Source organism: Dermacentor andersoni, unplaced genomic scaffold (genome assembly GCF_023375885.2).
Source record: "Dermacentor andersoni unplaced genomic scaffold, qqDerAnde1_hic_scaffold ctg00000677.1, whole genome shotgun sequence".
Lineage (NCBI taxonomy): Eukaryota > Metazoa > Arthropoda > Arachnida > Ixodida > Ixodidae > Dermacentor > Dermacentor andersoni.
Genome location: NW_027315357.1, coordinates 5,001 through 17,500, shown reverse-complemented (window position 1 = coordinate 17,500; position 12,500 = coordinate 5,001). Strand labels below are relative to the sequence as shown.

The window sequence follows — 12,500 nt, the reverse complement described above, 5'->3', positions numbered from 1 at the left end:
GGTATTGACTGCCGCCTCGCGCACACTGGTACAGGGGGGGCTGCTTTTTTTTTTTTTTTTTTTTTTTTTCGCCGCCCCGGCTGACGTGGTTGCGGACTTTGCCGCGCGCAGGCGCGCGACAGACTTCTACCGGACTGCATACAATTTCAGCAACAACAATCCCGTGGGTTCAGTTGCAGTCCCCGCGTGGCTTAAGCGCCGAGCATTTTTACTCGCTACCTGGCTTAAGCGCCGAGCATTTTTATCGCGCTACCTGGCTTAAGCGCCGAGCATTTTCAGCCTTAAGCGCGGGCGTTCGGCGCTCTCCGTGGCCGCCCCGGCTGACGTGGTTGCGGACTTTGCCGCGCGCCGGCGCCGACAGACTTCCACCGGAATGCATACAATTTCAGCAACAATCCCGTGGCTTCAGTTTTAGTCCCCGCGTGGCTTAAGCGCCGAGCATTTTTTCTCGCTACCTGGCGTAAGCGCCGAGCATTTTCAGGCTTAAGCGCGGGCGTTCGGCGCTCTCCGTGGCCGCCCCGGCTGACGTGGTTGCGGACTTTGCCGCGCGCAGCTTGAGCGGTGAGCATTTTCAGTCGCCATATGTGGCTTAAGCGCGGGCGGGGTGTGGCCGCCCCGGCTGACGTGGTAGCGGACTTGGCGTAATGTTGCCCGTTGTTTCACAGGAAACGGGCACCGCGAATTTCATGCTTTCTTTCCAGCTTGGAACGTTTGGCTTTGTGTGCGGGTGCTGCATTTAAGGAGCTGTGTATAACTTTATAGAGCGTCTCAAGAAAAACAATTTGTTTGAAGCTTCACACGTGAGAGGAGCGGCTTCTGAGTACGAGGCGGTTTTCCTTTTTTTTTTTTTCTGCCGATAATTGTACTCATCTGCCACGTCTCTCACCACGATATGATATTTTTTTGGGGGGTTTCTCCTTTGATCCTCAAGTGAACGGACTGTCCAGTACTGATGCCATTTACAAAAATCCAAAACAGCAGAGGCCCGCACCTGCTCAATCAACGCCAACTCAATTTAAGGAAGGGCTGTTCAAAAGCTGATCGAAACCATCCAGTTTGGGAAAACCTATTTTATGCAGTAGTTTTTATTATTATTTTTTTTTTATTGTGAGAGACGTGAAATCCACACCACGAAATGAACGTCCCTTTGTTACCCTTTTGTTACCGCGGCTTCGAAACCGTGCGTAATACCAATTTAATTGTGTCCTGGTTGGCCGTTTGTCAGCACTTTGTGTTCTTCTAGAAAATCAACTACTAGTTTATAAATTACGTGCGCGAAATTTTCCTCCGTGTGCACCACCAAAATACTTAAAGAAGAGAGAATGCGTCCGGGGCCTTGGGATTTCGAAAATGCCGTGCTCTGAAATTTTCACATCCGCCATTGGAAAGATAATTATTATCCGTCGTAAAAAAGAAAAAAAAAAAGAAAGAAATCACATTTGAAATTATCATTGAAAGTGGCCACGTTTTTCGGGGCATGTCTTGATGAAATAATTTCAGTTCAGTTCAGCATGATTGGATTTCATCTTTTCCAGTATTCTCAGTACTCTCGTTGTAGTACCAATTGCCGGCAGATTTTTTTTTTAGTTGTTTAGAGTTATACATTCCTGAACGATGTTTTTCTTTTCCTCAAAGCTAGCCATAGAACCAGCGCTTTCTATAAAATCATGACAATAAGAATCCAGCATATCGGTTCATCTTCGGCGCGATTAAAGTTCGGGAACTGGCGATTTTTTATTGCCGTGATCAAGAAGGTTAACACCAGATAAGGCGTGATATTTCAGCATACCAGTCACGATATCTAATCGAATCTAAGATTGAAATGGCGTTCTGAATTCTTTCGGTTCCAGATAGAAAGAAACAGAAAAAAAAAAAAAAAAAGAAAGGATGTGATTGATTGCCATTCAAATCTGAAGACCGCGTGGAGAAAGTGTTCCGGTTTACATTCGGCAAATCAAAATGAACGGCTAAAATTAATCCATCGTCTGGTTTCATGCGCGAGATCACGTAAAAGGCAGCCATTCTTCTTAGCATGGTTTCTCTCTTTTGCTCTCTCATTCGCGCACGGAAATTTCTTCGTACGGGAATTTTATGAAGCGAAGGCGGCTGCAGACCATTTTCTTTGTTTAGTTCATGTTCGTAGGCGCAAATTACAAACCTAACACTTGGAGCAACATTTCCACTACTCTAGAGGGGCATAAACTGTAGACAGTGCACGCTTTCTCATTTATCCAATCGCTCGCAAACACATTGCATTGCTAGTCTACAGTGGCAATACAAAGTGACGTTTCACCATGCACGTCGAAGTTCATTACCAGTACCGCGCCAGCATCGACCGGCCGGCGAAGCGACGAGCTCAGCAGCGCATGCGCAAGGCCCGACACCACCCCAACCGAGCTTCCCTGCTTATCGGAGAGAGCAAGTGCGCGTGAACACGGGCGCGTCTGAGTATCTGGATTTAAAAAAAAAAAGAAAAAGAAAGCGTTTCCGAGATATTGACAAAGACAAGTGGTCGCGGTCGCTCTGAATCTTATCGTATTATAGAAAACGTGGGATGGCGGCGCTTCCTCGAGGGTCAGAAAGTACAATCGTCGAACTAGGTGGCAAGTGGAGTACATCCTTTTTCTTGGAACGGTTTGCAATTGACTGCTTGAATGTGCCGACCACGCGTCGCGGGTCGCGTATAGAGCCAACCGTTGGCAAGCACGCGTCTAGCGTAGCAGCAGAACCGATCGCGGTTGCGATAACCCATCGTTGGCAGCGAAAAAGAAAAACACCCACACGCAGTTTGTAGCAATAACCGTACAAATCAATGTGGTTTTAAATATAGCTTCACTGGTCACCCAAGAAGGGCACCGAAACTTTCTCATGACGCACACCGCTGTAGTCCACAAAGAACAAAGCGCACAAAATAGATATGATACAGCCGCACCGCATTATTTCGTGTTTTCACCATTTCATTACTTTCGTGTGCATGCGCGCTAGGGCCACGCAGGCCAGGAGTAAAAGGCACGAAAAAAAAAAAAAAAATGGTACGCAATCCTAAGCTTTGACTTGACTGCTGTGGCACTCGCATTTGTGTTCTTTACCTTAGGCGAACGCAATGCGCAAACTGAACTGGAATTTCCAATAATGGAAATTCCTGTTTGGCTCATATTTGCGTTTTTCGCCCGAGCAAGCGCTTCACTGCACTACGCTTTGCCCCTTCAACGTGGCTACACTGCCCGGCAGGCGTGTTCTGCGTAGGGCCGAACCTGCAGGCAAAAAGCATGGGCGCCGCCATCTTGTTGAGAGCGGCGCCAGGGACACAATCGCGCCTAGCTCATTGAGTTTTCCCCCAAAACTGAAAAAAATTTGACTTCATTAAACGAGAAAGATGCCACGAGTGTCCCAACAAAAAGCTTTGAGGATTACCGAAGGGTAACTGAGGGCGACGCAACGGGCTCTGGAAAGAAGGATGATGGGTGTGGCGTCACGGGGGGATCGGAATAGAGCAGATTGGGGTGTGCGAGAACAAACGCTCGTTAATGACACCAAAGTTTAAACCAGGAAAAACAAATGGGCATGCGCAGGGCATGCAATCTGGGGGGAAGATAACCGGTGGCCATTAAGGGTTACAGACTGAATTCCGAGAGGAGGGAAGCGTAGCAGGGGGTGGCAGAAAGGTAGGAGGGCAGATTAGATTAGGGACTACATGGCGACAATCGGCACCTGACCGGGGTACTTGGAGGATCATGGGAGATGCCTTTGCCCTGCAGTGGGCGTAGCCAGGATGATGATGATGATGATGTTCATGATGAAAAGGTAGCAACAGGTCTTCGTAACATACAGGTTAGAAAGATGAGGCACCTTTTAACCCTTGAATATATTTCGCCACATTCGGGCATACGACAAGTTTGTTTTCGAGGCGCTCGGTCCCACTGCTGCGAAAATGTGTACACAAAGGCTGCACAGTAGTTGCCAGAAATCGGGCACTCTATTTTTCTTTCATAGGGAATCTTTCTTCCACTTGGGCAGCGGATTTCGGCGGCAGGGCGAGCTTGCGTGGGCGCGGTGGTTTACGGATCCAAGCGATAGTGAACTCCAAAATCCAGTGTTGGCTTTGAGTGGGATTCATATTGATTATTGCGAACCCCACGGCTAATCCTACCCCCCATCCCCCCAAGTGGCTCTTTACAGGAGACAATCATTCAGAGACATCGGACAAATAGGAATTCTGGTTCTTTCTTTTGCTTTCATTAATTTTTCTCGAAGCCCATAACTAGAAATTTGCTGGAGCGGCTGTCCCATTTGCGACGCAACAAGTGCGACGCTACACACAGATGGAGTGGCAGTTTAATTACTCTCGTGGTCCGCGAACCGGCATCGTTGCGTGTAGTATAGGAATGGTGCGTGTCAAGTCAGTGCTCGCGTTGAGCTTGTGCTCTTCATTTTGATTGAATGAAGTCTCACCTAAGTGAGCGGGGCCGATCCCGGAGGTAGTGCAATACCGGGCCGACCTGCGGCGGAGGTGAAGCAGGCTTCAAGCACTCCGCCAACTTCCAAAAATAGGTTTAATATCGTGGGTCCATATAGAACCCGTATCAGATATTAAGCTGATAAGAACAGATACTACACTTTGATCTTAGCCAAAAGGCCGAGAAGCGATGTCCTTCACTTCACTTCATTGTACTACTGCCTTGTGGGCGCCCTGCCGACATGGGTAACCTCAGCAACAGCGTGGGCAATATTATAAAATTCAGCCTGTGTACAGACTCAACGCTCCCTATCTCACGGATGAATTCGCAACGCCTCAGTCTTTCGCTGTTAACGAAACGCTGTCGCGTAGAAACGAGACCCGAGTGCAAGCTTGCTTGTAACGCGAAACCAACCAAGGCAACCTCGTAGAAAACGGAACAGGCGAGCGGAAAAAAAACGCGCCAGGGGAATGCTTACTTCCGTCTGAATGCGACCGCTCAAGGTGACCTTCCTTGAGGGCTTCGTTTCAAGCCCGTGTGCAATTGTAATATACTACGCGCATTTCCTTCATTTCTTTTTATTTACCGCAAGGCCCACTGAAAATTTTGATACGGCACAGGCCGGGACGGATCGCAACGTGTCGAATCGACCGGTAGAATTAGGTAGCATGCCCCATGTACGAAGACGAGCAACATAGAAGTGAATGACAAAATAAATATAGAAAACGCTGCACACTCCTTCCAACCGGAAACATAGAGGGGAGAAAGATCGCCATCTGAAACACAGGCATTGTAAAAAAAAGAAAAAAAAAAGTGCTACCTCATCATCTTTACCATTACCGTGTGTGTGTATGTATATATGCATGTGTGTGTGTGTGTGTTTGTGTATTTATATATATATATATATATATATATATATATATATATATATATATATATATATATATATATATATACGCACACATGCTAGCATAGCTTAAACGCAGCTGGAAAGCTCAGCCTTGCACAAGAACCACCCCCTGTCGCAAACCCCTTTGAAACATTCAAATGCCAAACACGAGTAGAGCGAGGTCGTTCGAACCTGGCGCCAAAACGCATTGGCGCCATCTGTGTACGGAACTAGGAAAACCTGCGGACTTTGCAATACAGAAAGAAAGGTAGATGGCGTGAGCTAACGCTCCATTGCATACTAAGAACGAGAGTTAGTGAATAATGGCAGAAACGTCTTGGGAAGAGAAAAAAAAAAAAAACACGCAAAAGTTGTTGGCTTGTGCAAGCACTCTATGTTACAGCGATTAAAGAGCATAGCATCTTCTACAACAGCAGCTACAAAAAGAAGAAGAACGTGAGAGAGGGAGAGAGACAGGCGTGTTTCTTTGGAATGCAGAGCATGCAGCACATACTATAAAGTGCCAAAGAGACGGGGAAAGCAGATGGCGCGAAGGTGTATGTCCTCAAAGCTTGAAAGCAATTTCTAAATTACATGTACCGAAGTCCACCTACTCTCATCAGGTTGCTCCCGCCTCCAGTTGCGTTTAAAGTGAAATTACAGTCGCCTCAAAGGCAGACAGAGAGAGAGTGAAAATAGGTACACTTGCTTCGCGCAGCTGCAGCCGTTCAAATTTTACAGCAAGAGCACTCCCGAAGCAACAAAGTCCGCTGCCGCCTGGGCGCAATGCGCTCGCTTCAGTAAATTGCCGTGCTGGCCTCGGCAACCAAGAGGTGTAGTGCGGCAGACTGCTGCATTGTAGCACACCGCAAACCGTGCAGACGTAAGCGATCGCCTCGACATCGCTGCGAGCGCTCGAAGAGACAAAGTCCGAAACCACGTGTGCCGGGGCGGTGCGAGCGCGACGCCTTTGACGCAACTTTTGCGTACAAGCCGCCGCACCGCCACGACGGAATCGCTGGCATCCCGCACGCAGCTGCATTGTGTCACGCCGGCAATCGTTGAAACACCCGCAGTCGTCGGCGTCGGCCCCGACATGGTTGCGAGCGCTGGAAGAGACAAAGTCCGAAACCGCGTGTGCCGGGGCGGCGCTGAGCGCGACGCCTTTGACGCAACTTTTGCGTACAAGCCGCCGCACGGACACGACGGAGCCGGTGTCACCCTGCAGAGGGCTGCACTATAGCACGCCGGGAACCGGCAAAGAACCGCGCAGACGTCGTCGTTGGCCGCGGCGTTGCCGCGAGCACGCGAAGAGACAAAGTCCGAAAGGACGTCAGCCGGGGCGTCGAGCACGCCGCCCGCACTGTTCGCACGCGTGCTCGGAAATGGCGAAGGGGCCGCGCTAGCGTGCCTTGAATCGGTGAGCGGCGGTACCGCGGCGATCGCCAGAGCTCGAATCCGCCCTGCAAAAGCCAAATATTGGCGCTCGGCTCGGCGCAGTACGCCGCCGCGTCGCACGAGTACGGCCCCATGGAGGTCTGGGCACTTATCGCTGCTACTGTAAGGGGCCGTACGGCCCCGGCCGACATTGTACCGTAGTGCGATTTTCGGCTTGCGCGTGCTCGTGGCGTAGTCCGCGCACCGTTCCGACGTCGACAATCGTGCCCACGACTACGCGAGCGCTGGAAGAGACAAAGTCCGAAACCGCGTGTGCCGGGGCGGCGCGAGCGCGACGCCTTTGACGCAACTTTTGCGTACAAGCCGCCGCACGGACACGACGGAGCCGGTGTCGCCCTGCAGAGGGCTGCACTATAGCACGCCGGGAACCGGCAAAGAACCGCGCAGACGTCGTCGTTGGCCGCGGCGTTGCCGCGAGCACGCGAAGAGACAAAGTCCGAAACGACGTCAGCCGGGGCGTCGAGCACGCCGCCCGCACTGTTCGCACGCGTGCTCGGAAATGGCGAAGGGGCCGCGCTAGCGTGCCTTGAATCGGTGAGCGGCGGTACCGCGGCGATAGCCAGAGCTCGAATCCGCCCTGCAAAAGCCAAATATTGGCGCTCGGCTCGGCGCAGTACGCCGCCGCGTCGCACGAGTACGGCCCCATGGAGGTCTGGGCACTTATCGCTGCTACTGTAAGGGGCCGTACGGCCCCGGCCGACATTGTACCGTAGTGCGATTTTCGTCTTGCGCGTGCTCGTGGCGGTGTCCGCGCACCGTTCCGACGTCGACAATCGTGCCCACGACTACGCGAGCGCTGGAAGAGACAAAGTCCGAAACCGCGTGTGCCGGGGCGGCGCGAGCGCGACGCCTTTGACACAACTTTTGCGTACAAGCCGCCGCACGGACACGACGGAATCGCTGGCATCCCGCACGCAGCTGCATTGTGTCACGCCGGCAATCGTTGAAACACCACGCAGTCGTCGGCGTCGGCCCCGACATGGTTGCGAGCGCTGGAAGAGACAAAGTCCGAAACCGCGTGTGCCGGGGCGGCGCGAGCGCGACGCCTTTGACGCAACTTTTGCGTACAAGCCGCCGCACGGACACGACGGAGCCGGTGTCGCCCTGCAGAGGGCTGCACTATAGCACGCCGGGAACCGGCAAAGAACCGCGCAGACGTCGTCGTTGGCCGCGGCGTTGCCGCGAGCACGCGAAGAGACAAAGTCCGAAACGACGTCAGCCGGGGCGTCGAGCACGCCGCCCGCACTGTTCGCACGCGTGCTCGGAAATGGCGAAGGGGCCCGCGCTAGCGTGCCTTGAATCGGTGAGCGGCGGTACCGCGGCGATCGCCAGAGCTCGAATCCGCCCTGCAAAAGCCAAATATTGGCGCTCGGCTCGGCGCAGTACGCCGCCGCGTCGCACGAGTACGGCCCCATGGAGGTCTGGGCACTTATCGCTGCTACTGTAAGGGGCCGTACGGCCCCGGCCGACATTGTACCGTAGTGCGATTTTCGTCTTGCGCGTGCTCGTGGCGGTGTCCGCGCACCGTTGCGACGTCGACAATCGTGCCCACGACATACGCGAGCGCTGGAAGAGACAAAGTCCGAAACCGCGTGTGCCGGGGCGGCGCGAGCGCGACGCCTTTGACGCAACTTTTGCGTACAAGCCGCCGCACGGCCACGACGGAGCCGGTGTCACCCTGCAGAGGGCTGCACTGTAGCACGCCGGGAACCGGCAAAGAACCGCGCAGACGTCGTCGTTGGCCGCGGCGTTGCCGCGAGCACGCGAAGAGACAAAGTCCGAAACGACGTCAGCCGGGGCGTCGAGCACGCCGCCCGCACTGTTCGCACTCGTGCTCGGAAATGGCGAAGGGGCCGTGCTAGCGTGCCTCGAATCGATCGGCCGGGGGCCCCGTAGGGCGACAGACAGGCAATTGTGCAGGAAACCGTACTGGCCATTGGCGAGAAATTGCGTTCGCGCATTCGGTGGACGCGCTGCGCTTTCACGACTTCGGCATTGTGCTGCCGACGTAAGCTTTCAATCTTGCTCGCGGCGTTACGAGGCGGCACGATTTTCGCCAAACGCTCGTCGAAAGTGGCACGAGTACGGCCCCATGGAGGTCTGGGTACTTATCGCTGCTATTATATGGGGGTCCCAGAGAGCAGTCGCCCCCAAAGCGACCTGGGTGTTTGATATGCGGCGGGCTTCGTGCCCGTCAAGCGTGTCCCCCGGTATCGCTCCCGTGGATCCCACAGCTGACGTCTGCAGCCTCATCCGCTTGATGCGTTAGGGGCTGGTTGTCGGACGACGCTTTTTCCACGATATCGAAGTGTGTTCCGCATCGTCCTCGGACGAATCAAATACGAAAGCGCCGAAGGCGCGGGCGTGACCCGTCGCCTAGCGGCTTTGCCGTCTCGGCTACGTTGCAAGTGTCGGTCGGTCCACCAGTGCTGCGGGCTCGAGAGAAACCGCAAGCCGCGATCGAGTCCGACACAACCGGTCTATCGAGAATGTTGCGTGCTTCTTGCCGCGTGGCGATACCCGGCCCTGCGGGGAGGGCGCCGTTGCGAGCTCGAACGCCGTCGTCTCGGACTGTGCAAAGTGCTACCCTTTGCGAGAACGAAGCGTGTTGGGGCGCCTGAAGGTGGCCTCGGCATCGCAAAAACGGCGTCCGGCCTGCTTGAAAGGCTGGACGCGCAGTTGAACGATTACCTGGTTGATCCTGCCAGTAATCATATGCTTGTCTCAAAGATTAAGCCATGCATGTCTAAGTACATGCCGAAATAAGGCGAAACCGCGAATGGCTCATTAAATCAGTTATGGTTCCTTAGATCGTTTCTTCCTACTTGGATAACTGTGGCAATTCTAGAGCTAATACATGCAGTGAGCCTGAAGCCCTTTGGGCGACGGGTGCTTTTATTAGACCAAGATCGATCGGGTTTCGGCCCGTATTGTGTGGTGACTCTGGATAACTTTGTGCTGATCGCATGCGCACGACGCCGGCGACGTTTCTTTCAAGTGTCTGCCTTATCAACTTTCGATGGTAGGTTACTTGCTTACCATGGTTGTTACGGGTAACGGAGAATCAGGGTTCGATTCCGGAGAGGGAGCCTGAGAAACGGCTACCACATCCAAGGAAGGCAGCAGGCGCGCAAATTACCCACTCCCGGCACGGGGAGGTAGTGACGAAAAATAACAATACGGGACTCTTTTGAGGCCCCGTAATTGAAATGAGTACACTCTAAATCCTTTAACGAGGATCAATTGGAGGGCAAGTCTGGTGCCAGCAGCCGCGGTAATTCCAGCTCCAATAGCGTATACTAAAGCTGCTGCGGTTAAAAAGCTCGTAGTTGGATCTCAGTTCCAGACGAGTAGTGCATCTACCCGATGCGACGGCTCGGACTGAACATCATGCCGGTCCTTTCTTGGTGCACTTCATTGTGTGCCTCGAGAAGGCCGGTGCTTTTACTTTGAAAAAATTAGAGTGCTCAACGCAGGCGAGTCGCCTGAATAAACTTGCATGGAATAATAGAACAAGACCTCGTTTCTGTTCTGTTGGTTTTTGGAATACGAGGTAATGATTAAGAGGGACAGACGGGGGCATTCGTATTGCGGCGCTAGAGGTGAAATTCTTGGACCGTCGCAAGACGAACTACTGCGAAAGCATTTGCCAAGAATGTTTTCTTTGATCAAGAACGAAAGTCAGAGGTTCGAAGGCGATCAGATACCGCCCTAGTTCTGACCATAAACGATGCCAACCAGCGATCCGCCTGAGTTACTCAAATGACTCGGCGGGCAGCTTCCGGGAAACCAAAGTGTTTGGGTTCCGGGGGAAGTATGGTTGCAAAGCTGAAACTTAAAGGAATTGACGGAAGGGCACCACCAGGAGTGGAGCCTGCGGCTTAATTTGACTCAACACGGGAAAACTTACCCGGCCCGGACACTGGGAGGATTGACAGATTGAGAGCTCTTTCTTGATTCGGTGGATGGTGGTGCATGGCCGTTCTTAGTTGGTGGAGCGATTTGTCTGGTTAATTCCGATAACGAACGAGACTCTAGCCTATTAAATAGGTGCGGGGTTCCCAGCACCTTACAACCTTCTTAGAGGGACAAGCGGCTCCTAGCCGCACGAAACAGAGCAATAACAGGTCTGTGATGCCCTTAGATGTCCGGGGCCGCACGCGCGCTACACTGAAGGAAGCAGCGTGTCTTTATCCCTGTCTGAAAAGACTGGGTAACCCGTGGAACTTCTTTCGTGATTGGGATAGGGGCTTGCAATTGTTCCCCTTGAACGAGGAATTCCCAGTAAGCGCGAGTCATAAGCTCGCGTTGATTACGTCCCTGCCCTTTGTACACACCGCCCGTCGCTACTACCGATTGAATGATTTAGTGAGGTCTTCGGACCGATGTCCGGCGCGGCCTTTCGGTTGCGCCGGTCTGTTGGAAAGATGACCAAACTTGATCATTTAGAGGAAGTAAAAGTCGTAACAAGGTTTCCGTAGGTGAACCTGCGGAAGGATCATTACCGGATTGTGAAGGGTGGCGAGCGCCATTGTTTCTACCCCGTGTGGGTGAAGCAGCTCGCTGCGCCCGACGCTTTCCGCCGCTGGCCCCGCTTGGACGCGGGGACGGCTATACCCGAACATGCCGGGGACTGCCTGAATTTTGAGGGGGCGCCCCGTGCCAAATTTGTTGCGCCCAGTGGACGCCGGCTGCAACCTTGGACGGTTGGCTTGGCCGCGCCCGCGGGTAGAAACGGCGTAACGCACACTGGGTGGGCTTTCTGTCCGCTTTGGCGCTCTTGCGCGGAATGGGAGTAAGACGACCCGACCTGCTGCTTTGCCCAGTACGAGGGGAACGGCGAAGCGTGCGGTCGGTCAAGGAACTGACGGTCGAGAGCTAATGCCGCTGCCGCTTAGTACACACACGGAACCGTGGTGCGAGCGCTCTCCCGTCCTCCGCGGCAAACGCTGCCGAGTCTGAAAAGTCTGGCGGCTGCCGGTCGCTTCCTGCGGCGAGTATGGAGTAACGACCCGACTTTGTTGCCGCCCAAGTACTAAAGGAACGGTGTGGCGCTCGGTCGGTCATGGAACTGTCGGTATGAGGGTGCGGCTGCCAAGTACGGAAGGAACCGTGGCCTAAAGTGCTCTCCCGTCCTCCGCGGCAAATGCCACCGAGTCCGAAAGGGCCGGAGGCTGCCGGTCGGCTCCTGCTCGTGACGCGCGAGGTGTCGAGATCGCGGTTTAATGCGACGACGTCTGCAGGCTATTCGCCCGCCGCCGAGGGAAAGGCGGCGTTGCTGCGAAGTACCGAAGGAAACGCGGCTTTGCTACGTCGGAAGCGTTCTGCGGTTAGCGGACTTGTGCGCTTTGGGAAGGCGCCGCACGTCGAAAGAGGAAGTACGGACAGACGAGGGACTGTAGTCCCGGATTCGAACGCACTTGCGGCCAGGCCCTTGCTGGCTTCGTCTTCCGCCTCAAGTAGACTTGTTGTGGCGCCGGCGCAGGGAGCCGTCCCTGGCACTGCGCCGAGTGGTTTTGGAGAGCTGCGCGAGTACGCGCGCCGGGCTCTTGTCTTTCGTCTCAAGTAGGCTGTTGGATCAACAGCGGTTATCTGTCTCGCGTGTGTACACTCGCGTTTCCTCCTTGAGGCCCTTCTATGAACCTACTGCTGACTGAAGCGAAGCACGTCGATGGGGGTGAAGCCCTGCCCGTGGC

General features: G+C 53.8%; 2 non-coding genes across 2 annotated transcripts; one reads left to right on the top strand and one right to left on the bottom strand.

The window, feature by feature from the left end:
* Nucleotides 1–4,456: 4,456 nt before the first annotated feature.
* Nucleotides 4,457–4,648, bottom strand: LOC140214851 (U2 spliceosomal RNA). The gene has a single exon (XR_011891780.1). It is a non-coding gene; the product is annotated as a U2 spliceosomal RNA (small nuclear RNA).
* A 4,844-nt stretch (nt 4,649–9,492) lies between these two features.
* Nucleotides 9,493–11,308, top strand: LOC140214853 (small subunit ribosomal RNA). Its single transcript, XR_011891782.1, has one exon. It is a non-coding gene; the product is annotated as a small subunit ribosomal RNA (ribosomal RNA).
* Nucleotides 11,309–12,500: the final 1,192 nt, after the last annotated feature.